This window comes from Pelophylax lessonae (genome assembly GCF_965119305.1).
Source record: "Pelophylax lessonae genome assembly, chromosome: 7".
In the NCBI taxonomy this organism is placed as follows: Eukaryota; Metazoa; Chordata; class Amphibia; order Anura; family Ranidae; genus Pelophylax; species Pelophylax lessonae.
Window position 1 is genome coordinate 200,012,511 of NC_138774.1, and position 27,557 is coordinate 200,040,067.

A 27,557-nucleotide genomic window follows, 5' to 3' on the forward strand; every position below is an offset into this window, starting at 1 on the left:
ACAGATATAAAGGTCATTGGGTTCATGCAGCTGGTTAGGCCAAGCGATGTTGATTCCTTAACCACTTGATGCTGACCTGCCACAGTATATATCCTATGGCGGGTGGCTCGTGCAGGCCCAATTACGTACATGTATGTCATAGCTTTTTCTGTTTGTCCAGAAAGCCGTTGTAGGTTGGGCTTGTACTTTATTTAGGGGTGGGCATTCATTTAATATGGGTGTGGTTCTACAAGAAGGCTGGTTGGGCACTCTGTACTGGCTGAGGGTGCATTGTCATGTTACAATTATGATTCCAAGGGTCACCTTTGCCAGTTCAATGTCAATATCCAGCCCTCTCACGTTACCCCCTCAGAAGAGAAGAAATGGAAGAGGGGGTGTTCTTCCTCTCGATTCTGGTTCCCGGACTGCTTATATAGTAAAATTAAGAAGTTGCAAAGCAGGAGGTTCAGTCCAGCAGGCTGATTTAAATCCCAGGATGGGCTGTGATAATCCACACTGAGAAGTGCTGAGCTAAGGCCGCCACAGCACTAACTAACTTACCTTTGCTCTCTCACACAGTTTCTGCTGCCTGAGGCTCTCACACGTGCAATAAAGAAGGCGGGCAAGGCACCTCTGAGGCCAGCGGCACCCCCTCTCAGAGTCCTGCCCAATCAAACTGCGTGCCTCGCAGCACCTTCCACTTCGGATATGTTCTCAGTAGGAGTGAGTCCCCAATGAAAGCACTGCCTGATCAGCTGTTCTGGGAGAAGGTAGGTATAGAGATCTGTCCTCCGGCATGTGCTCTTCTATTAAAGTGGACACCATGACCCCACCCAGTAGCTCACTCGGCCCTGATGTGAATGTCTGTGATTGTGTGTGGACACCCACGGCTATTGACTGTCCGTTATCAGCCTTGATTTCCAGGACGCAGCCCCAGGAGAGGCCGCTTGTGATTCTTGCCCTGGAGCAGCAGAGTAAATTACCCAGGACAGGCTCCTATTTGCCGGGACTGTCCCGGCAAAAACGGGACAGTTGGTAAGTATGGTATGTCATTGTGCCTACTTGGGCTGGGGGGGGCGCTGTGCGCTCTCTGGGATGCTACGTGATCTCATGATCACAATGTCAACAAAGCTGTTATGAATGAATCTCATTCATAACAGCTCCGCTTCTTTATATTAGTGAGCTGTGCTTGGGCCACAGCTATCACATAGTACCTGGGCCAATCACAACACCCTGTACCATGTGATTAGCTGTAGCTAATCACATTGTCTCTTTAAATACGAGAGTAGCAAAGATGATGGCTAACAGCCTCTCCCCACTCTGAAGCTCATTGTGGAGTCTCTTACATCTTGTGGACATCCAAACACCGGACAGATCAGGCTGTCTCCAAGGGCAATGGCAGAAGCTCTGAAAACTGTAGCAGTGATCCCAGGCAAAGTGACAGACGCTCTGTGTGCAGATGTCCTCTACTGCAGCTCGAGGGCATGGTCCCTTGTGCAGGCAGCAGCAGTCCCTGGAAAGGTGCAGCAGCACAGTTCCAGTTTGTCAAAATAACGTCACACCAGTACTTAATGTCAGAAGGGTATCCACACAGCACTCTCTATTGACTCTCAATGACAGACTGTACCCAAACCCATGCTTTCTAGTCCTTTTCCTCCGGCTCCAACAGCTCATGGTCCTCCTGGGACTTGTAGTCCCATACAGGCTTTGTCTTGCAGGCACTCTTCTCCCTGGAGACTACATTCCCTGTCAGTCTCTCTGGCCCCTGGAATTAGTGGATGTTTTTTTTCAGCCGCCCTGTGGCCAGTCACTGCCCCCCTGTTGTCTTGGAAGGTGGGCAGGACATCAGATGACAGGCATGCAGCTTATCACAGTCCCTCCCTCTCTCTGCCGCACAACTGCTCATGCACTCTTGGCTGGTAGGAAGATGACACCAGGGTGCCTCTGTAACAGCTGGGGGCTGTGCAGCTCCTGTCACAGCAGCACCACAGGGCAGGCTACACAAGAGTTCTGGAAGGATCAACAGGTTTTTTTTATTGTATTTTTCATAGAGATTTAACACAATGTTTTCAGTTTACGGTTTACATATAGTTTAATAGACAAGTGTTTAACCACTTCACCTCCAGGAGGTTTACCTCCCCTTCGTGACTAGGCTATTTTTTGCGATATAACAAATAGAATTTCCACGCTAAAAAATAAAAAAAGCAGCCACTTATAAAACGGTGATACCAGTCAAATAGTAATTGTAAACACAATAAAGCAGCGCTAATGAGTACACAACGCACTAATTAATACCTAAAAATGATGTAATAAAAATAGTGCAAATTAATGTGCAAAAAGTGCAAATTCATATATAAAAAGGGGGGTTATATACCAGCGCTATGGAGTTTCAGTACAAAATCAATTTTTTTGTGGTGTAAGCTGCCTCCAACCTACCTCTGAGGTAGTAGAGTTAGAAAAATGCAAGAAATGTTGGACCCGGCGCTACCACTTTAAATAGTATTGTGCAAATATGTGCTGTAAAAGTGCATGTGTTGCAATCAACAAAGTGAAAGGTGCTACGTGCCGTTTAAAACCAACAATAGGTATTGACCTGGGCTGTGCTTATTGTGCCATATTTAAAATGTCATATACCATACATTTATAAAAAGTGCCAAGTGCTGATAAAACCAAGTGCCACGTGTTGTGATCCGTGCTAAAACAATATATGGCGCCGGCGGATGTTCCACCAAGAAAAGCACCGCTGCTTACCGCACTCTTAAGCCTTTGACTCGACACTTCTTGGTCACTACAACAAAGAATAAACCTCCATTGCGTAGCATTTGTTGTATAAAGCGAAAATATTTAGCATCCACTCACAGTTTGGGGAGTTCACGATCAGCTGGAGCTCCAGATGACGTCGTATGACGAAACGCGTAGGGCGTGGTTTGTGTACGTCAATACGTCACTTCCGGTTTTGGTGTTTTGAGCCAGTGGAACGCGGAAGCGACCCGGCGAACACCATTCAAGCTGATCGTGAACTCCCCAAACTGTGAGTGGATGCTAAATATTTTCGCTTTATACAACAAATGCTACGCAATGGAGGTTTATTCTTTGTTGTAGTGACCAAGAAGTGTCGAGTCAAAGGCTTAAGAGTGCGGTAAGCAGCGGTGCTTTTCTTGGTGGAACATCCGCCGGCGTCATATATAAAAAATCCAATATATTGGTGTATCCAATATTAAATCAACAATGTGATATGATTGAAGATCAAAGTAGAAATCACCATCACCAGCCACCACCAACACACGCCTCTTACCAAATCACAAGACCATAAATTATAATGGTCAGATGGATCTCAAAATGGGCAGATGGATCTCATGGATGGAAAGGCAGACTGCAGGTGTGGGAATCCATATACTCAACATAATCAAACAAACAAAATCCCATAGTGAAGTACATCAAAGAATAAGATGTGATGTTTATTAAAACTATTTTGCAATTACCTTACAAAGGTCAATATACAGTAACACAAGATATTGGCAAACTGTAGGCCAAAGCGAATACTGCTCCGTGTTCGCGGATGTGCATGCATGATGACGTCACCTCTAAGCCACTCCGGACGCGTTTTGTCACCAATGACGTCTATGGGGGACAGGCCAGGCCATTTTTTGCGTAACAGCTCTGCATTACTTTAACTAACAATTGCGTGGTTGTGCGATGCTGTACTAAAAAAAATGAATGTCCTTTTTTTGCCCACAAACAGAGCTTTCTTTTGGTGGTATTTGATCACCTCTGCGGTTTTTATTTTTTGCGCTATAAACAAATACTAGTAATGGTGGCAATCAGCGACTTATAGCGGGACTGTGACATTGCAGCGGACAAACTGGACACGGGAAGTGACACTTTTTGGGGACCAGTGACACTAATAGAGTGGTCAGTGCTAGAAATATGCAATGCCACTGCACTGCCACTGGCAGGGAAGGAGTTAACATCAGGGGCGATCAGAGGGTTAAACGTGTGCCAAGGAGTGCTTACTAACTGTGAGGGAGCTGGACCCCCTGATTGGCTCCCACTGTGTCCAATCACGTATGCCCCAGACCCGGAAGTGCAGGATCGTGTACAGGTACATGATCGTGCACAGGAGAACCACCTTGCTGCTGTATATATGCAGTTTATGGTCAGCAAGCGGTTAATAGAAAGAAAAAGGCATATTTCCTAATCTAAGTAACATAGAAAATATTATAAACACTTAAAGTAGGACTATAGACAAAAATGTGTTTTTTTTTCCATTTTGAATTGAGTAAGGGAGGGTTATAACCCCTGTGGGGTTTTTATTTACCATCCATCTCCCACTGGGGAGATTTAACTTCATGTAGCACCCTCTAGTGTGCTATTAATGGCAGTTCAAGCAAATCTTTTTTTTTTGTTTATGCTAAAATGAGTCTGAGTCAAACGTTTACTGCAGTTCAGGGCTGGATGACACATACAGGCAGGTCTCTGGTGCCTTCCCCTAGTTCTGGAAAGTTGGAGAACATTTTGGAAACTGGAGGGTGGAGGCCAGGAGGGTTGATATGCATACTTAGGGGAATTTGACCAATCCTCAGGCAGTGTGCCTGGCATGGTGGCTAAGCAGCCCTTAAATATGGATGAGTCATGCTGGTAGGTAGTCAGGTGGAAGATGGAGTGCTGAGGAGAACCCCTGCTGGGGGGGGGGGGGGCTGTTCAGGCTGTCCTGGGAGGATTTTGTCCTTGATTTTTGTTGCTATCAAGTCCCATAATTCCTATTCCCCCATGCAAGTTTTATTACACCTATGGCTCCATTCACACTTGTGTGACTTGTCATGCAATTGTGGCCATCAAAGTTGCATGACAAGTCGTTCCCCATGTTTTCCAATGATAATCATTCATATATGCGTGACTTAAAGTTGCAACAACTTTAGATTAGTTCATGCACTATTTTGGTCCACATTTCATGCAACTTAGAGCCATAGACTTCAATGTTAACCCTCAGAAGTTGCATGAAAGTCGTACCTGAATGTTATACAATGCAACCTGTGTGCAACAGTTGTCCATTATCACTGGTCAAAGCCAAAGTCGTATCCAAGTTTCACCCATCCAAATTTGCGTCAAAGTTGCATCAAAGTTGCTCTCCAAAGTCATTGCAACTTTGGAGCCGTACAAGTGTGAATGAAGCCTGATAAAACATAAAACCCAAGCTCAAAGACTGTTCCTTGTGTCTGCAGAATGTGTGGAGAATATTTGTTGCCTGGCTGTGCAGCGTTGGGGGACCCGATTACCAGCGGCTCCTTCGTGGGTGAGCGCCTGCCATATTTACTTCCTGCCCATCAGCCAAAACAGGAAGTGATAGGAAATCCCTACAAATGAAGAGAATCCATTGGGCCCCCCAGGTCACCAGAACTAGCGTCTCCATTGGAAGAGTTCCCCTCTATTACTGTTCTGGGGACAACCCAAATTTAGGGATTTCCCTTTCCTTTCACTTTTGATAACATTAAACAGGACATAAAAGAGGGGAATCCCCCTAGCAGGGACACAGCAATAAAAACTGACAGTTGTTCTATTCCATCTTCACTCTGTCCAAAACAAAAAGGTATACTTTATCCTCCATTTCGATGAAATTAACCTAAATTCTGGGCCTTTCACGTGTCAAAAGCAAGCAATTACCCATATACGCATACCCATATACCCATAGACTCTTTTTTGAAGAAGGTAGTGCAGGCATTTAACTTTAGTAGAAAGCACGAGTATGACCTCATAAGTGGGCTTCTGCTCCTTCACAATCCAATCACAGGTTTGAGGAGGACCTTGATCAAGCTGTAGTACTTTAATTGAGTTGGAGTTAGGTGAGATCAAGGATCTAGCAATCCTATTTGACAAAGGTGAGTGAATCTCAAGGCAGTCCAACAGAATTACAAATCCTTGGCTGTTAAACCAGCACATGGGTATTTCAACTGTGCATTTAGCAGTTTTCCTATAGCTCTGCTTTAACCACTTAAGCCCCGGAGGATTTGGCTGCTAAAGGACCAGGGGTTTTTTTGCGATTTTTTACTGCGTGACTTTAACGGACAATTGCGCGGTCGTGCGACGCTGTACCTAAACGAATTTGACGTCCTTTTTTTCCCACAAACAGAGCTTTCTTTTGGTGGTATTTGATCACCTGTGCGATTTTTTGATCACGCGCTATAAACAAAAAAAGAGCGTAAATTTTGCAAAAATAACAATATTTTTCACATTTTTTTATATGAAATTCCCCAAAAAAAAAAGTAAAAATCAAAATTTTTTAACATTTTTCGGCCAATTTGTTTTATGCTACCTATGTTTGGTAAAAAAAAATCGCAAAAAGCGTATTTTGATTGGTTTGCGCAAAAGTTATCGCGTTTACTAACAAAGAGAAAGATTTTTGTCATTTTTGGTGTTTTTTTTTTTTAACGCATAATGGCGGCGATCTGCGATTTTTTTTTCGGTACTGCGACATTGCGGCGGACAGATCGGACCCTTGACTGACATTTTTGACACTTTTGGGGTTACCAGTGACATTACTGCAGTAATCAGTGCTATACATATGCACTGTTACTGCAAAAATGACACTGGCAGGGAAGGGGTTAACTTTATTGGACAGGGAGGGGTTAAGTGTGTCCTAGGGGCGTGCTTTCTACTGTGTAGGGACATGGCTATTGGTGTAAAAGCAAAGATCAACCGTTCTACATAGTAGAACGGTCAGATCTTCACTTTTACACAGGGAGAACTGACAGGCAGCTTGTTTACACAAGCTGCTCTGTCTTTCTCCCTTCACAGGAGCGATCGTAGTGTGGCCGGCGGACATCGAGTCCGCCGGTCACACGCACTGACTTGCCTGTGAACGAGCCGCGGCGGGCGCGCGCCTCGGCGGGCGCGCGCCCGCCCGCTATAGGCTCGCAAGTCAGTGACAGGCGAGTGACGTACCGATACGTCACTCTGCCTGGCCGGGGCTGACCGCCGCAGTATATAGTCGTGCGGCGGTCGGCAACCGGTTAAACACAACATTTTCATGCTTTATTGGAGCGTTCCTTTAATGGTACTTTTCTGGTTTGATACATCAAGCGCTTGCCTTTCTTGCTTCCAATGTAATTCACACCTCACAATCTCCAGAGCATTGCACAGATTAATGGCTTCCCTGCGCTTTCACCTCTCACAAGTCACTGGCTGCCGAAACAGGTTAAAGGGTTAATGTGTCTTTAAGGCAGTAATCCTTCTTATTCTTATGTTTACAGCTAGGGGAGTGTGCACCCCAGCTAATCCGCAACATCTACACATTGTCCCCGGGCCCCTTGGGGGGATTTCAATTGATATGTTGATGGAAAAATGAATTGTGTCCTGTCTAAAATTGCCCATTCTTAGTAAAAGTGATTAGCTGGTATGTGGGAAGGTGATCCTGTACCCTCCGCATAGTTCTACGTAGGAATTTAGTCCTGCATATCTTTATACTAGACATATGCAGTTCGATTGGGTTCGAATATTTAGGCTCCGTTCACATGTCAGCGTATGGATCGCGGGCAGAACCGCCGCGGTGCCGCCCGCGATCCGGAGATTATTGCAAATTGTGGGACGCCTGTGCGTTGCCCGTTGATTTGTAATAGCCCCCCAAACGCTGAGCGATGTTGCCGCGATTTCCGCCTGCCGAATCGCGGTAACATCGCGCAAAAAAAATTGCGGGACGCAATACGCTCCAAAGAAGCTCTTGTACTTTTTTGGGCGTAATGCGTCCTGCGATTTTTTTTTGCGCGATGTTACCGCGATTCGGCAGGCGGAAATCGCGGCAACATCGCTCAGCGTTTGGGGGGCTATTGCAAATCAACGGGCAACGCACAGGCGTCCTGCAATTTACAATAATGTCCGGATCGCGGGCGGCACCGCGGCGGTTCTGCCCGCGATCCATACGCTGACATGTGAACGGAGCCTAAATATTCGAACCCAATCGAACTGCATATGTCTAGTATAAAGATATGCAGGACTAAATTCCTACGTAGAACTATGATCCATATGCTGACATGTGAACGGAGCCTCAGACTAATTTTTCGTTATTGGGAGATTCGGATATTTCCAAATACCCGATTTACAGTATAAACAAAGCTTACCGAAGGTTCTGAATAACAAACCAAATTTCGTCCGAACTTCGGAAATTCAAATTTAAATTCGAATCCAATTTTACATTGAATTCCAGTCAAATTCGAACTGTAAACATATTTCTGAAATCAAACACTGTGTGTGTTATTAGTGAACCATTTAAAAATAATGCTGTTTTTGTTAAGCCAAAGGTGATTTAAAGAGTCATTGTAATCATTTGATGAAAATTTTTCTTTTGTTTGTCCACATTCAAATCGAAAAAAAAAAAAACAAATCTAAAGTTTTTGATTTGACCAATTCAAAATTTATTGTTTCGCACATTTCAAATAAAAAAAAATTGGTAAATTGGTAAATTCGAAGAAAAAAGACATAAAACGAGCTCCTGAATATTAATTTTAACAAATCCTCTGAATTTAACAAAATTAAATAACTAGATTATCTAATCTAAACAAAACGAAAACATTTTTTCTTCATGCACATGTCCACTCTATACGACAGTTATAATCTCCAATACCTTTACAGCGTCAGCATATTGTGTGGGGCTTTACAAAAAAATATTCTCCCAAAAAAAAATCAAATATATAGTGTAATTTAAAGCCTAACTCCAGACACTTTTTTTTTTTCTTACTTTTGCATAAACTGGGGAAAAGTTGACTTTGTCTTTTTCTTCTGTCCGTGACCCAACTGGGGAGATCTTCTTCACTTTCTGTCCCTGTGACGTCTATTCAAGAAATAAAAAGGTGTTGGCGTTGCTAATACAGGAAGGCTCAGTCAGCAAAAAAAGACATTTGTCAGAAGTTCCAGCCCTTCCTCACTCCACTAAAAATGTTTTTGTTTGTGTCCCCCATTGGAAAGATTTTCTATTACTTGCTGTCCACACATACCAAAAAAAAATTTGAGAGAGGCTCTAACCCAGGAGTGTCAAATGTAATTTCATTGCGGACCACATCAGCATTATGGTTGCCCTCAAAGAGACAGTTGGATCTGTAAGAATACATAAATTTATCCAGGGTCTTTTTTCTATCCAAACTGCATCGAACAGTGGGTGTGGCCAAATTGCACAGTGGGAGAATCTTAAATGGGCAATAAATACCAGGAATGTATTATGTACGGAGTTCAGGGGTGCTCTACTTATCAAGCAAAGTTTCAGGGGTGGGCTGTGAACAGGCCACAGAGTTCAGGGGTGGGCTGTGAACAGGACGCAGACTTCAGGGGTGGGCTGTGAACAGGGCGCAGAGTACAGGGGGTGCGCTGTGAACAGGGCGCAGAGTTCAGGGGTGCACTGTGAACAGGGCACAGAGTTCAGGGGTGTGCTGTGCATAGGACACAGAGTTCAGGGGTGGGCTGTGAACAGGCCACAGAGTTCAGGGGTGGGCTGTGAACAGGGTGCAGACTTCAGGGGTGGGCTGTGAACAGGGCGCAGAGTACAGGGGGTGCGCTGTGAACAGGGCGCAGAGTTCAGGGGTGCACTGTGAACAGGGCACAGAGTTCAGGGGTGTGCTGTGCACAGGACACAGAGTTCAGGGGTGCACTGTGAACAGGGCACAGAGTTCAGGGGTGCACTGTGAACAGGGCGCAGAGTTCAGGGGTGCACTGTGAACAGGGTGCAAAGTTCAGGGGTGCGCTGTGAACAGGGTGCAAAGTTCAGGGGTGCGCCGTGAACAGGGCGCAGAGTTCAGGGGTGCACTGTGAAAAGCATGCAGAGTTCAGGGGTGCGCTGTGAACAGCATGCAGAGTTCAGGGGTGTGCTGTGAATAGATTGTAAGGTTGAGGAGTGTGCTACATGCAGGGTTTGGGGATGTGCTTTACACACTGTGCAGGGTTCAGCTCTCTTTCACAGGCTGACCACTTCTCATTTAAGGCTGAAAAAAGGCTCTGGGTGCAAGGGCCACATGAAGTGGCCTGGCGGTCCGGATTAGGCCCACCAGCATTGTGTTTGACACATGTGCTCTAACCCTTCCCTGCTCAATCCAAAATTAAACAAAATGTTTTAGCTGTGGTTGGGCTGTGAAACTTTGTCTAATGTATGTAGGATGCCATTGGTGACCTTCTTCTGAAATGCTAGTTGCCTGGCTGTCCTGCTAATCCTCTGAAGGCTACAAACCTACTCTGATTATTATACAATGTCTGTATGGTGAGCCATCTTAACTCAGGACCATCAGCTCCACATTTCTTATTAGTACTGCCCCCCCTCCCCCCCCTAGCCCAGTCTTGCCCTGATTAGGCATCTTTTGGCTTTCCCAGCTCCAGTTCTGCACTCAGAACTCCCCTGCAAAAATTTGAGAAAACGTTGATTTTTCCTGAAAGTCAGTTCTTCCACTTTGATGATGTTTAGGCCTGGTGATTGGCTACTGCATTGAGGGGGTGCAGCCTGCAAGTGAGCCCTACACCAGAAAATAGCAGAGCGTATCTGCAATGATCAGAGCAGTGGATGAGCAGTGAGCCTTGACACTAGTGGGTACAGTCGAAGGATGGGTTTAGAGCAGGGGTCCCCCAACTTTCTTGCCAAAAGGCCAGTTTACTGTCCTTCAGACTTCAGGGGGGCTGGACTGTGCCCAGTGGAAGTAGAAAAGGTCCCAAAATCAGTGGGAAAAAATAATTTGCCATTGTTTGTTTCAGTGGGAGTAATTGCATCCCACTTTTGGTGTAAGTGGGAGGAATTGTGTCCCATCGTTGATGTCATTGGGCCCCACCATTGGTATCATTGAGACGAATTGTGCCCCATCGTTGGTGTCAATGGGAAGAATTGTGCTACATCGCTGGTGACATTGGGAAGAATTGTGCCCTATCGCTAGTGACATTGGGGGAAAATATGCCCCATTGTTGGTATTAGTGAATAAAAAAGTGCCCCAAAGGCCGAATAAAAACAAGCAAAGTGCAACATCTGGCCCTTGGGCCAATTTGGAGACTACTGGTTTAGAGGGTTGTCTATTCCTAAAGTGGTATTAACCCAAAAAACATTTTTTTTGTAGCTTACCAATCCTTAATTGTGATAATTATCATTTTTTATTTCTTTTCCTTTTTTCCTTTATTTTCAACGAGTGATCTGGCTAGTAACACTTCCTGTCTTAGGGTGTCTTTATTCTGGATAGGGGAGCAATAGAGACACCTTTGGACAGCTGCATTGTCAATCTAGGGAGAGAGTAGTGTTAGATGTAGTAGCAGAATTAGATGAACTTGACTAACAATTTAAATCCAAACTTCATCTAACACATTAAGCAGTTACGACAATATTTTTTCTTTCTTTGGGGATAAAAGTTTTACATAAGAAAAAAAGCTGACCATTATAAGCACCCCCTGTCAGTGTTAAGTGGTTTGTCTCAAAACTTTAAAGTGTAACTCCGCTTTTGTTGAGAAAAAAAAAACATTCCCCTCTGTGTGATCTATTTACATTGCAGGGATTTTCACAAACTTTGTTGCAGATTAGTACCTTTTGTTATTTTGAAGAAATCCATGTGTGTTTGTCTGTGTTCATGTAGGAAAGTGAGTCTAATGGGAGTGATTTCATAATTATCAATCAGCTGTGCACCTGCAGGGCTCTAATACGAGAAAGCGGCTGCGCCTGCATCTCTTTAGCAGATGTAGCACCCTCCTAGGTAGGTGCTAGAAAAAACATAAGGGAGGCCCTGTCTGCTTATCAGGGGGGCCTGATTGTTCAGCTAGGCTGTCATGTGTTTTCCAGGTGTGCCTGTTGAGCTTGGGGAGTCTCCCCACTATGTCTAATGAGGGCTCTTATTGGACAGTGGAGGAAACCTGACCAATAGTGCACCAGGGCTTGTATCTATCCCAGAGGGCAGAATCTGCCGCAATGCATCCTGGGATAGGGTATAAGTCTGAGGGGAGCACATGATGCAGCATCTTTGGCGGGGAGCAGAGTCCCAGGAGGAGGGTGATGGCTGTCTCTCCTCCTGTTAGTGTGAGGAAGGGTCCTTGGCAGTCGGCCTACAGGACGGAAGGTTGATCTGAGCTACAGAGAAGGGTCCAGTGTGCTGTGGATCATGTGGAGCTGCTGGGCAGAGGTTTCCAGGAAAGCAGTGACGTGAGTACTGTAAACTGCCCCGGGGTCCGCCTAGGAGAGGTGACCAGTCCAGAAGGTCAGAGGGATCCGGGAGCCAGCAAACCAGTAGAGAAAAGGGGGTGCCAGTGTCTAAGCCCTGAAGATAAGTGTGTGAAAGAGGGTGCCGGTGCGGGCCCTGAAGCATACAAGTGTTCAGCAGTGATAAAGTAGCTACCTCAGCAAGGAGTGCCTAAGGGAGCTTCAAAAGGACTTTGAGTCACAAGGAGGTGATCAGAAGTCAGTTCAGTGTTAACAGGCAGCAGGCCAGCGTTAACCAGTGTTAACCGGCGATGACCGGCATCAAGTCAGCATCAAGTCAGCGCCAACAGGCATTTTTTCAGTTGTCCCCTTTAAATTGTGCATAGTTGAGCCAAAGGAGTATCCCAGTTATCCCTTCTCCTATCCAAGTTCTCAATAAATATAAAAACCCAAAGATACTGGACTGGTCATTGTCTCAGTGCTCACACTTGGAGAAACATGTACAAAGGTACTTTTGTTGCACCGGTGGACCCATATCCAGCAAAATGGCTTGGAATCCTGCTACACAAAAAGTATCTCACCAAAAATGAAATTTTTATTGCAGGGGATGCCTGAAATCTGACTTGTATCTTAGTGCAGACTTCTGGGAAAATTGATGAGCCAATCACACAAGCAGGAAATGAGGTTTCTGGGGTGTGGTCAGTATACATTCTGTGTACAGAACACCTCCAGGTAGCCATATTGCATTGCATCTCCAAATCCAAAATAGTTAGGTTCCAAAATCTGAAAGTAGTAATGAAAAAAGGTATCTATCCCCAAAGAGATAGTGGAAAGTCCACAAAGGGACAATGGGGGGAATTGGGACTGTGCGATACCAAAGAGTAATAGTAAAAAAGAAAATATTATGGAAAATTAAAAAAAAAAAAAATGATATTCTCAAATAAGAATTTTATTGGTAAAAAAAGCAGTAAAATACCTCAATGAAGGACCATTGTGAGGTGAATAATAAAAACCATGAAAACATACAAATAGACATAAATAAACCCTTCTATTTAAAGAAGCCTATCCGGCTACTAACTAATACACTGTTTCACTTTCTCCTTTAGCTCATCTCCCACAGCTATTACCTTTTGTATCAATTGACCCTCCCTTTTAGATTGTAAGCTCTAACGAGCAGGGTCCTCTGATTCCTTTTCTACCAAATTGTAGTGTAACTGTAATGTCTGCCTTCATTTTGTTAAGCGCTGCACAAACTGTTGGTGCTATATAAATCCTGTATTATAATAATAATAATAAATGTGCGGGGAAAACCCGCACGGGGCTTCTGTGTTCACTATTCTCTACATTTGTATTAATACCAGTGTTCTCCCCGCACATTTATGTCTATTTGTATGTTTTCATGATTTTTATTATTCACCTAACAATGGTCCTTCATTGAGGTTGTTTACTGCTTTTTGTACCAATAAAATTCTTATTTTGGAATATCATTTTTTTAATTTTCCACTGTATTTTCTTTTTTACTATTACTCTTTGGTATGGCACAGTCCCAATTCCCCCCATTGTCCCTTTGCAGACTTTCAACTATGACTTGTGTCTCAATTGTATGCGCTATATTATTTTTCATTTATTTGCTATTTTTTTCTCCCCACGAAAGTGGAGTTACCCTTTAACCATCACTTTTGCTAGACAGTTTGGTCTGTTATAGGAACTTGAAAAATAATTGGTTTACTGGCCAGATCGCCAGGTAAAAATAAAAAGGGGAAAAAAAAAGTCTAAAAAATAAAAAAGCTCAATTAAATAAAAAAATAAATAAAAAAGAGAAAACTAATGCAACCACCACATTTAAGAATTGGTACGCAGCAAGTTCACCATGTACAATCCCACTCCATCTTCAAAAGTGCACATTTAACGCACTGCCAATGAGAATTTTAGCCCTAATCCAGGGGCGTAACTACAGGGGTTGCAGGGGTTGCAATTGCTACCGGGCCCCATGCTCCAGGGGGCCCGGTAGCAAACCAGTGGGTGAACTTCCAGGATCTCAAAGGTCACACTTGCGACCAGGCCCTGGCATTGCACCACTGTGGGGAGGCCCCAAGATTGCAGGAAGGGGGCCCGTTGCAGAACTTGTGAAAGGATCCTGCTGCGGGACCATAATAAAAGGCCATGCAACGAGAGTAAAGAGCCCCAGGATCAGTGGGAAGAGCCCCGGGCTTGAAGGGAAGGGCCCCAGCCAGGGGTCTGGGGGGCCCTTCATGGTTTCTTGCATCGGGGCCCTGAAGGTTCTAGTTACGCCTCTGCCCTAATCCTTTATTTGGTAACTTTTGCCTCTCTCTGTATTAACTGCAACAAATCATTTTAAAGCGGAGTTCCGGGTACAGATGTCATTTTTTAATAAACATACCCCCGGGACAGTCAGGGCTAGCACATTCCACAATGGCTAGCCTCTGATCTGTCCCGGTTCGCACTTACCTTTTAGAAGAAATACTTACTTAGAAAATTTCTTCCACAGCGTTTCCATCTCTCTTTTGGGCAGCTGAAGCCGGCGCGGTCCTCTTCTGTGTCTTCTTCCCCGTCTTCTTGTCCCAGAATGCGTCGCACCGGCCCCTCTCGTCACTTCCGGCGCGGCGCCGCATTCCTCCACAGCTTCTGGGCATGCCCAGAAGCTGTTTAGCAGGGGAATGCGGCGTCGCCCAGAAATGACGAGCGGGGCCGGTGCCGTCGCATTGATTCCTGGGAGCTGTGACGTTCAGCTCCCTTTAATTATAGCGAGGCAGGAAGTGACGGAGTGAGCCGCGGCTCCGAGGGAGGAAGTACTCTGAGGTGAGTATCTTCGATCTTCAATTGCAAGGTAAGTAAACTAAAAAAAAAAAAATAACTATCCAATTCCTTTTCAGGTGAGGCATACCTAGCAGAGGGGCACAAAAAAAAATATAGTTTTTGTGCCCGGAACTCCGCTTTAATTCCAATGAACAGCAGGTGGCCAGTCAATGCAGGCATATAAAGACAAGTACATGTGCCTTTATTTGTTTCTTTTAATAAAAGTGTCCCTTTGCTCAGAGTCCTTTATATTACGTTTTTTTTTTTTTTTTTTTTTTGTGCTCTTGGAAAGATTTGGCCATTGAAGGGTTAAGTGGTCAAGGCCACTTTTATTTGGATGAAAAAACAGTACGAGAAGCCAAATAAAAAATTATTTTGTGGAGATGTCAAGAAAAATCAAAACTTGAAGAGCAGACGGAGGCTTCAGAGAGCAGTATGGAGATCTCAGAGGAGCGAGTGCTTCTGGGAAAGGAGGAAGTTTGTGAATCGCCCTTCGCTCTCTGCTCCACGGACATCTGTTTTCCGTATTGCACAGATGAATTGTGGGGTACAGCGAGTCGTAGGTTCACAGACTTCTGGCACAACTTTCAAAACTTTCAAAACAATTTCCAATTTTAGAAGTCAAATTATTTTAAGGGAGGGGTGAGCGGAATTTCTCTTGAACGCAGGATGATGTTACGCATCTGACAAGCAAGAATGGGTCAGTGCAATTATTTGTAATAAGCTCAGCAATTTTAATAATTGCATGTACATGATGGATACACCTGGAGAATAACTTGTTTCCCATAATGTCCACATTTCTTGCTTTCTTGTTTTAGGGGTTTTGCTTAATACATTGGAGCAAGAGAAAAGTATTTACAGAACTGATCACTAGAGATTGATGGCATCATTTAGATTGTAGCCCATCCATTCACTAGAGTCAAATGACATAATTGACTATGCACCTTTCAGGAGGAAGGGACTTCATCTAAGGACTGGGCGTGCGCAGAGGGTGTGCCAGGCGTGCCTAGGCACACCCTAATCACTGCGTGCAGTGCTGATCCCCCTATTGCCTGGGCTTCAACCCGTGTTGAACTCCCAGAATGGAGATTGGGAGAAGGGGCTAGTAACTATTTCTTTTACCGGCCCCTTCCTTTTCTAAATGAACACAGTGAACACACTCACTCACTGTGTTCAATCATAACTGAAGCATAGGAAACTGTGTTTTCCTATGCTTCAGTTTGTGAAGGAACAGAAGCCGCTCAGCACAGAGCACTTCCCAGTCATTAACTGTCCAGTGCAGCTAAGGCTGCAGAGAAAGGTGTGTGTGTTTGAGGTTTGGGGCGCACACCCTAATGCAATAGGCTGTGCACACCTATGCTGCTATATGTCCTAGTATGGACCTCTTTTTGACTAGAATTAGGGACCCACTGTCAAGAGGGGCTTGACACAGCAGCATGCTCACATATATTTGCATATGTACTCACCAAAACCTTTTATTTTTAATGCAAATCTTCAAAACTGTTTTGACTTTGTCTTTGTATTGACTAGCTGGTAAGCGTACTGTTGAATCTTATATCTTTTAATGTATTGATCATTGGGAATGCAGACTATCCATTCAAAAGAGAATGATGACATCACTTAGAATGTAGCCTATCCGTTCACTAAAGACTGGTAACATCACTAAGAATGCAGCCTGTCCTCACTAGACTCTGGTGGCATTCTTGAGAACGCAGCCTATCCATTCACTGAAGACCAGTGACATTACTGAGAAAGAGGCCTCTCCATTTACATCACTGAGTATGAGGCCTATCCATTCACTAAACACTGGTGACACCACCTAAAATGCAACCTATCCATTCACTCTTGTCTAGTGATACCACTGAGAATGCAACCTATCCATTCACTACTGTCTGGTTACACAGCTGACAATGCAGCCTATCCATTCACTACTGTCTGGTTACACAGCTGACAATGCAGCCTATCCATTCACTACTGTCTGGTTACACCACTGAGAATGCAGCCTATCCATTCACTACTGTCTGGTTACATCACTGAGTATGCAGCCTATCCATTCACTACTGTCTGGTTACACCACTGAGAATGCAGCCTATTCATCCACTACTGTCTGGTTACATCACTGAGAATGCAGCCTATCCATTCACTACTGCCTGGTTACACCACTGAGAATGCAGCCTATCCATTCTCTACTGTCTAGTGATACTGCTGAGAATGCAGCCTATCCATTCACTAGCGTCTGGTTACACCACTGAGAATGCAGCCTATCCATTCTCTACTGTCTGATGATACCACTGAGAATGCAGCCTATCCATTCTCTACTGTCTGATGATACCACTGAGAATGCAGCCTATCCATTCTCTACTGTCTGATGATACCACTGAGAATGCAGCCTATCCATTCTCTACTGTCTGATGATACCACTGAGAATGCAGCCTATCCATTCTCTACTGTCTGATGATACCACTGAGAATGCGGCCGATCCATTCTCTACTGTCTGATGATACCACTGAGAATGCAGCCTAACCATTCTCTACTGTCTGATGATACCACTGAGAATGCAGCCTAACCATTCTCTACTGTCTGATGATACCACTGAGAATGCAGCCTATCCATTCTCTATTGTCTGATGATACCACTGAGAATGCAGCCTAACCATTCTCTACTGTCTGATGATACCACTGAGAATGCAGCCTAACCATTCTCTACTGTCTGATGATACCACTGAGAATGCAGCCTAACCATTCTCTACTGTCTGATGATACCACTGAGAATGCAGCCTATCCATCCACTACTGTCTGATGATACCACTGAGAATGCAGCCTATCCATTCTCTACTGTCTGGTTACACCACTGGGAATGCAGCCTATCCATTCTCTACTGTCTGGTTACACCACTGGGAATGCAGCCTATCCATTCTCTACTGTCTGGTTACACCACTGAGAATGCAGCCTATTCATCCACTACTGTCTGGTTACATCACTGAGAATGCAGCCTATCCATTCACTACTGTCTGGTTACATCACTGAGAATGCAGCCTATCCATTCACTACTGTCTGGTTACACCACTGAGAATGCAGCCTATCCATTCTCTACTGTCTAGTGATACTGCTGAGAATGCAGCCTATCCATTCACTACCGTCTGGTTACACCACTGAGAATGCAGCCTATCCATTCTCTACTGTCTGATGATACCACTGAGAATGCAGCCTATCCATTCTCTACTGTCTGATGATACCACTGAGAATGCAGCCTATTCATCCACTACTGTCTAGTGATACCGCGGAGAATGCAGCCTATCCATTCCCTATCTGTCTAGTGATACCACTGAGAATGAAGCCTATCCATTCACTACTGTCTGGTTACATTCTGAGAATGAGGCCTATTCTCACTAGAGTCTAGACTAGAGTGACATTTTTGAGAATGCAGCCTATCCATTCACTGAAGACCAGTGACAGAAGGAGGCATATTCATTCACATCACTTCGACTGAGGCATGTGCATTCACTAAACACTGGTGACAAGAATGCAGTCCATCCATTCACTACTGTCTGGTGACATCACTGAGAATGCAGCCTAACCATTCACTACTGTCTGGTGACATCACTGAGAATGCAGCCTAACCATTCACTACTGTCTGGTGACATCACTGAGAATGCAGCCTAACCATTCACTACTGTCTGGTGACATCACTGAGAATGCAGCCTAACCATTCACTAGAGAGAATTGACCAAATCTCCCTACTTTTGAACCTGACAAAAAGGGACACTTTTTAAAGGGGCAAAATGTAGCACTTCACACCACAGTGAAAAGTAAGTGTGGATAGTGTAAAGTGTGTGTGGCCATATGGGTGTGGTTTAAACATATACCTATAGCAGTTTTGATAAAAAGCTCACCTGACACTGAAAGATGTATTATAAATAATAAGGGCAGAAACACATCCAAGAAGTTATTGTTCATTAATAAAATTATGGAAAAACAGTAATCAATATAGATCGATTACCTATAGCGCTTGCTGTGATGTGATAAATCAATATGTTTTATATTGTGACATATTGATTTATCACATCACAGCAAGTGCTATAGGTAATCGATCTATATTGATTACTGTTTTTCCACAATTTTGCACTAGCACTTTCTATAGCAGCTGCTATATATTTACTTATTTATTTTTATTTATTGATTGATTCAGTGTTTATTAACTAGGTGGAACATTATCACATTTATTCACTATTTATTACTCACCATAGAACTAGGCCATATACATATTCAATTAGACCCCCCTTGGCGCAGGCAATATACCTGTGAATTCGGGTATATTTTCTTGCATACATTAATAAAATTATGTATTTGTTTAAGTGTCTATTTCAGATCAGGAGTATGTAACACACTTTGATCAGGAGTGGTTGCCATACAGTTTACAGGTGTCAGGAATACATAACGCAGAAAGTGTAAGGCTCAGAAGTACATAATGCATAGGCCAGTGCATAGACTACAACCAAAAATTACTCCCACCTCCCAGTACAAATTCTGCCTTCCTCCAAGCCCATATTCCCCCCTGTAAACATCTCCCCCCACAGCCCCAAATCCCCACCTAGTACAGTTTTTTCTCCACAACTCTAAACCCCCCCTCCTAGCCTGTTCTCAGTAAAGACCCACAGTATAGACCACCCCCCAGTACAGGCACCCCCAGTACAGACCCCCCTCCTATTTCTAACCCCCCACCCCTCCAGTACAGACCTTTCCCTCTACCGTACAGACCCCCCCTCCCTCCCTCCCCAACAGTACAGACTCCCTCCTTTCTCAATAGTATAGACCCCCCCATGTACAGGTGCGTCTCTCTACACCAGTACAGACCTCCTCCCTCCCACTAATAAAGACCCTCCTCCAGTACAGAACCTCCCCCCTCCAGTATAGAGCTCCTCCACTGCAGCAGTACAGACCCCTACAGTACAGACTCATTCATCCCCAACAGTACAGACCCCCTACATTACAACCTCCCTCCAATACAGCCCCACTCCCCAGTATAGACTCCTTCCTCCAGTACAGACCCCCTTCCAGACTCCTTCACCGAGTACAGACCTTCTTCCTCCAGTACAGACCCTCTCCTTCCCCACCAGTAAAGACCCTCCTACAGTATGAACCACCTCCCTCCAGTACAGCCCCACTCCCCAGTATAGACTCCTTCCTCCAGTACAGACCCCCTTCCAGACTCCTTCACCGAGTACAGACCTTCTTCCTCCAGTACAGACCCTCTCCTTCCCCACCAGTAAAGACCCTCCTACAGTATGAACCACCTCCCTCCAGTACAGCCCCACTCCCCAGTATAGACTCCTTCCTCCAGTACAGACCCCCTTCCAGACTCCTTCACCGAGTACAGACCTTCTTCCTCCAGTACAGACCCTCTCCTTCCCCACCAGTAAAGACCCTCCTACAGTATGAACCACCTCCCTCCAGTACAGCCCCACTCCCCAGTATAGACTCCTTCCTCCAGTACAGACCCCCTTCCAGACTCCTTCACCGAGTACAGACCTTCTCCCTCCAGTACAGACCCTTTCCTTCCCCACCAGTAAAGACCCTCCTACAGTATGAACCACCTCCCTCCAGTACAGGCCCCCTCTCCTCCCACTAGTATGGACCCCCAAATCACACAATCTGTTTGTTCACATACAAATCTCATGCTGGTGATTTCCGTGACAATTTGCATATGGATAAGCTGTGGGCTCAACTTATTGGACACAGCTCCTGTACACCAGACAGCAAGAATAAGATGAAAATGGGGGACAGTCCCTGGCAAACTTGGACTGTTGGTAGGTATGACAGTGACATCACCGAGAATTAGGCCTATCTGTTCACCAAAGGCTGGTGGCATCTCTGAGAATGCAGCCTGTCCATTCACTTGAGATAATAGAGAATGTAGCCTATCCATTCGCTAGAAACTGGTGACATCACTGAGAATGTAGCCAATACTTTGACTAGAGGCCAATGACATCCTCAAGAAAGTGACCTATCCATTCGTTAGAGATTGGTGATATCACAAGGAATGCCAGCAGATCTATCCAACAGACACTTGTAACATAACTCATACCTTCCAACTTTTTGAGATGGGGACAAGGGACACATATTAGCAGAAATATGTAGGCATAGGAAACCATGGGAATGCAGCTGATCAGCTGTGACGTTGTCACAGGAAGACAGAGCAATGGGGGAGAGAGATGAAAAAAATATACAGGCTGGTACAAGGAATATAGGAAGAACTGCAGGGAGAGAAACAAAGTTACAGAGATAACAAATGCACCTAGCAGAGCTAACATTAGAGCCAGGGCTGGGAGGGGGGGCCCAACATTAGAGCCAGGGCTGGGAGGGGGGGCCCACACAGGGAGGGGGGATTAGCGAGGGACAACTGTCTCTTTCTCAGCAGATAAAAACTAGCAGCAGGGAGAGGGGGAGAGATCAGCTTTTAGCTGCTGGAGGAAGATTTCTGTAAATTTTGTTCATCACTAATCCCCCTCCCTGTGTGGGCCCCCCCTGTGTGCTTAGGTCCCCTACAAGTGGACTGGTGGTCCCCCCTATCAGCAGCCCTGATAACTTATATAGTGGCCTATCTATTCAGTTGAAACTGGTGACTTTACTATTCACTAAGAATGCAGCCTCTCTTGTCACTAGAGATGGGTGACCTATATGCATTAAAAACATTATAAACCACTTTCCAGAGACTGTTCACAAGTCTTTCAAAGAGGACAGTTTGTAATTCATGATTCAAAGCTATGTCTAGCTATTTATGACTGTAATTTTCCTTTCCAGTAAATTAGACCCACTGCCAAACCACAGTGGTCAGACGGAGGAATTTATAACTGCAATGTTTAAAAAGACATTAGTCGAGCGCTTGATCAGACTGTGGAGTCAAGTTGACAATGATAACTACTCTGAAACCAACTGTCATCCACTCAAGCCCTCAACTAATCACCTCTATTCTCACGCCAGGCCAAGGGATGTAAGTAAGGAGGATGATCTAACAGAGCCGAGGCTATGAGAGCCAGAAAACCCTCTTTGATATGCTGAAATAGTATATTTTATAAAAGGAAAAAAATTGATCAGATATCACAAGAAACAAAACAAATCTACCGTGGCCTTGGAAACTGTTTGGCTGCCTGAAATGCCACAAAATGACAAGGTTCACACAATAATTTATATGTAGACTCTGAAGATATGAAGTAATCTGCACATAAAGGATATATACAGTATACGTACACTATTTACAGTACATCCCTTTACACTATGATGACAGACAAGTCCATAAATGCACAGTTTACACTCCACATTCCCTGTTTCCGAATGGCTATCCTAAAGCTGGACTCCAAATAGAAGGATTGGTGTCATTCAGAGGAAGATTTATCAGAGCCAAATCATAATCGAGGAATAGCAGAGACGGGGTAGAGCATCATACAGGTGGTACACAGCGGTGGCTGTACAGGATCCTTTACTTGGCTTTGAGGTACCTGCAGGGTGTCCACCAAAACCGCAGCATACATCACCAGTGCTGCGGCGCAGTCTACATGAGTGTAAAGGGGTGTCAATGCATTTTGAGGGGTAAATCCTTCTTTGTCAAACTTTGAGGTTTGACAAAGAAGGATTTGCCCTTTGAAACACGTTACCGCTCCTTTACACTGATGTAGACTGTGCCACCAGGCATCCTGGTGGAGGTGTATGCTGCGGTTTTGGCGGACACTTGTTTACTGGGCAGGATCCTCTACAGTCGTTGCTGTGGACCGTCTCTTCTCTACCCTGATCTCTGCTGTCACTCAGAAGCCTTAGATCTAAGTGTTTATTTTATTGATGTAAGTGTGCTTTGTTTATTTTTTCAATAAGTGTTGCCCCCTTCATATACATACGCCCTTTATCTGTGTGGAGGGAGTCTCCCCCTATGGATGCCGGACTTACTGGTTGGACAAGTGGTCCTGGTAATTCCATTGTATGACCAGTTGTAATAGTTGGATATCTATATTCCATCTGGGCTGTTATATGAGGTTATTGATCTATATTGATCTATATATGGCCTGCAATATATGACCGTGGTTGCCCCGGCTTCATATGGTCCAGACGCCTGTCCTGGGAGATGTTATGCCCTGTTCATGATTTTATGGGGTTAGTATATACATATTATTATTATTTCAGGTACTTATATAGCGCTGTCAATTTACGCAGCGCCTTACATATACATTATACCAGGGCTCAAAATTTCAAGTCCTGAGCCACTCGCCAGGCCTTAAGAGTTACTCGCCACTACTTGCCCCACCCAACCCCTACCCCTACCCCGAAACACACCCTCATAAATTATCTCATGAAATTACACTCTTAAATGTTTTATGCAGAATTAAGTTACAAAACTAAATATTAACAAAAACTTTATCAGTGCACATCAGGGCAGCATCTCAGTGCAGCTTATCAGTGCCCATCAATGCAGCCTCGCCAGTGCCCATCAATGCAGCCTCGCCAGTACCCATCAATGCAGCCTCACCAGTGCCCACCAATGCCGCCTCACCAGTGTCCATCAATGCCGCCTCACTAGTGCCCATCAATGCAGCTTCCCCAGTGCCCATCAATGCAGCCCCAATGCCATGCAATGCAGTGGAATTGGAGGCATAGGTATAATAGATGGGGGGGGGGGTTGGAATGAGTAGGTTTCAGACCTATACTTCCAATTCTACCCCCCCCCCCAATATTTTATTTATTTTTTAATCCTTTATACCTATTACTCAAAATAACTCCCCCCCCCCCCCCAATACAGCACATCTATGCTCTAGCCCCCCCCCCTTTCCACCCAGCACACATTTTGTATAGACCCCCCCATTCAATGCCTCCAACCCCCTCAAGCACACACATGCACTGCATCCAGTCACAGCACACTGTCATCATAGTTACCATTCTCCTGCAGCCACAGAGGTCAGGCATCGGTTCTCACTGAGGGTGGACCAAGAGGGTTTGAGCCCGCTCACTTAGGACTGCCATAAGACATGCACCTCTCCATGTTTTAGCTGTCTAACAGGAGGGAGTTGAAGACTGCCGATCCCGGGTGGCTGAAATGCCCATGCTGCCAGCCTGTGGGGGGGGGGGGGAATGTGTGGCACGAGGGGGGTGGAGCGGTGAACTTGTGCGGGGTGGGCAGGAATGAGCAGTAGGAGGGAGGTAGAGAAGGGCGGTCCCAGGCGGCTGTACAGTTCCTATTGAAATGCCCGCGGTGCGAGCCTGTGCGGGGGGGGGGCAAGGATGTGCACAGGAGGGAGGTGGAGAAGGGCGGTCCCAGGCGACTGTACAGTTCCCATTGAAATGCCTGTGCTGTGAGCCTGTGCACGGCTGGATATACATTCCCGGGACAGCGCAGCCCTGTCCACACTCGCCAAATGCGAGCAGGCGAGTGTAAATTTTGAGGGCTGCATTATACATTGTACATTCACATCAGTCCCTACCCTCAAGGAGCTTACAATCTAAGGTCCCTAACTCACATACATACACAGTAGGGCCAATTTTTTTTATACAGGATCCAATTAACCTACCAACATGTCTTTGGAGTGTGGGAGGAAACCGGAGTACCCGGAGGAAACCCACGCAGGCACAGGAAGAACATGCAGACTCCAGGCAGGTAGTGTCGTGGTTGGGATTCGAACCAGCGACCCTCTTGCTGCTAGGTGAAAGTGCTAACCACTACACCACTGTGCATATACTTGTACATCTAGACGCCTGTGTGCTGTGATGTTATATATACAGTATATATAATGATATGGGAAATGTGATCAATATATGTCATTTCTTGTAGAATAGATGTCTTGAAGGTCTCTCTGGCCCTGAAGAAGCCCCTGGAGAAGTGCGTTGGCTCTTTGAGGACCTACAGCCTATGCCCAATAGAGACAATATTGTTGCCAATTGGTATTTTGTATCGATGACTCCTTAGGGAACATGTCTTTTTATATGTTTTATATGTATGGATACATATTTTTTCTCTTTATGATCTAATAAAACATGTTTTTATAAAAACTTTTCTGCTCTATTTGTGATCATCCCTTCTTTATTGGTCTTGAAAATCCCACTGTTCTTTGCTGTTCTGGTGGATCTACATGAGTGTAAAGGGGTGTCAATGCATTTCGAGGGGTAAATCCTTCTTTGTCAAATTTTGAGGTTTGACAAAGAAGGATTTGCCCTTTGAAACACGTTACCGCTCCTTTACATTAATGTAGACTGTGCCACGAGGCATCCTGGTGGAGGTGTATGCTGCGGTTTTGGCGGACACTTGTTTACTGGGCATGATCCTCTACAGCGCCGCTGTGGACCACCTCTTCTCTACCCTGATCTCTGCTGTCACTCAGAAGCCTTAGTGCTGGTTCACACTACCGCGGCACGACTTCACGGGCGACCTGTGAAGTCGTGTGCACCGCGACTTCGGCGCGACTTGCACGAACTTCATATAATGAATGTCAATGCAAGTCGCTCCGATGTCGCCCCGAAGTAGTGCAGGAACTATTTTCTAAGTCGGAGCGACTTGTGTCGCTCCTATTAGAACGGTTCCCGTAACACTGCATGGACCGCGACTTGTCAGGCTGACCAGTCGCTTGACAAGTCGCGGTAGTGTGAATGGTGAATGGGCACTTAGATCTATGTGGGCTTTGTTTATTTTATTAATGCAAGTGTGCTTTGTTTATTCTTTCAATAAATGTTGCAATGTTTCTAACTGAGATCCCGCCCTCTATTTATCAAAAGAAGGTGCTGTATACTTATCTCATCAGTGGCAAGTATCTGCAGCAATAAGGCTAAAAAACATTTTAAAAAAGGGACATCATGGGACATAAAATTTAAAGCTGAACTATTGGGAAATGTCAAACTTACTCTTACAGTGTAACTCCTCCTGCACTGCAAGGGTTGAATGCTCATTTTTGTCTAGAGTACCATTAAAAAGCAGTTTTACTTACCTAATTACTAGATTACACAAGCTTTCTTCTCTTCCTGCAACCAGTCCCCTGAAGGTGCTTCTCTTCAGCACTTCCTCGGTTGCAGGCACTGTAAAGGAGGACACAAAGGCCCTGTCCATGGAACATGGAAGGAAGGATAAGAACATCAGCTGCTAAGTGAATAAGGGCTAAGGTAAGTAAAACTGCTTTTGATGGTACCCTAAGCATTTAACCTTTGCAATCTGGGAGGAGCCCAACTGCAAGTGTAACCTGGTATTTTCCCCAGAGTTCACTTCCTAACCTTGAAAACATTGGATTTAGAGGAGTAGTAGTCTTTCATATATGCAAATGTAGCACTACCCTTGCAGGGTCTGCTGGTAACTGGCTCCCCTATTTCTGCACAGCCAGGCATCATGTATTTTTCACTTGCATCCAGACACAAGAAGTTATTCTTTGGGCTTGTTTTTGTTGTTTCATTAGGGATAACAAATTGGATGGGGTAGAGGGGTTTATGGGATGCCCAACTTGACAGAAAACAGTGAATAGGGACAACTTCCTTCCTCTGTACAAAGTAAGGATCCTGGACTGTTCTCATTCCTAGACACAGGGCCGGTGCTTCCACTAGGCAAACTAGGCAGCCGCCTAGGGCCCATTGCCACCTAGGGGCACAGCCAGGAGTCGGCACTCTCTCTCCATCATTAATGATCCTTGTGAGCCGAGGGGAGAGGCGGCAGTGGGAAGAAGGAACAGAGGAAGATGATAGGTGTCTGGGGCAGTGGCAGAACTACCAGGCCTTGGCTTTCCACCACTGTTTGGGGGGCCCCAATAGGCAGGAAGGGAGCCCACCGTAGTGCTGCCTGCATGATGATCCTCTTCAGGAAGGAAGTGATACTCTGCACTGAGCTGGTGGGCAGCCGTTCACGTCCCTGGGTCGATATTAAGCAGGGAGCGGAGGAGAGCTGAACCTGAGCTGGAGCTCGGCACTGACTGCTGCTTCTCCATCCAGCATGAGCCAGTTGGAGCCGTGGTGAGCACTGTGGTCCAGGAGAGGAGCATCCTGGGAAAAGGAATCACGGTGAAGGAGGGCAGAGTGCGGACCACTCTCTTCATACTGCCCAGTGGGTGTCCCCAGAATAGGGGATCGGGGTCCCGGGTGTGACATGGAGGATCCCTGGTGTGAAAGTGAATCGGGGTCACCAGGTTTGCCATGGTGAATCGGAGTCACCAGGTGTGACATGGGGGATAGGGGTCACTGGGTGTAACAGGGGTTCAGGGTCACCATGTGTGCCCTGAGAAATTGGGGTACCTTTGTGTGCCATGGGGGATTGATGTCCCCAGGTGTGACATATAAAAACATCAGGGTCTCTCCGAGTATGACATGGAGGAACATCAGGGGACCCTGGTGTGACATAGAGGAACATTGGGGTCACTGGGTATGACAGCATGACACTGAGGAATATTGGGGTCCCAGGATGTGACATGGAAAAACATCAGGGTCCCTGGGTGTGACATAGAGGGACATAAGGACATGAAGGAATATGGGGGTCACTGGGTATGACAGCATAACATGAAGGAACCATCAGATCAGGGTCACTGGGTATTACATAGAGGAGTTTTTAACCCTTTCCCTTTTTATTTTATTTTTTTTGGGGGGGGGGCACAAGTAGCTGGTCTTCTGGTCTTGCCTAG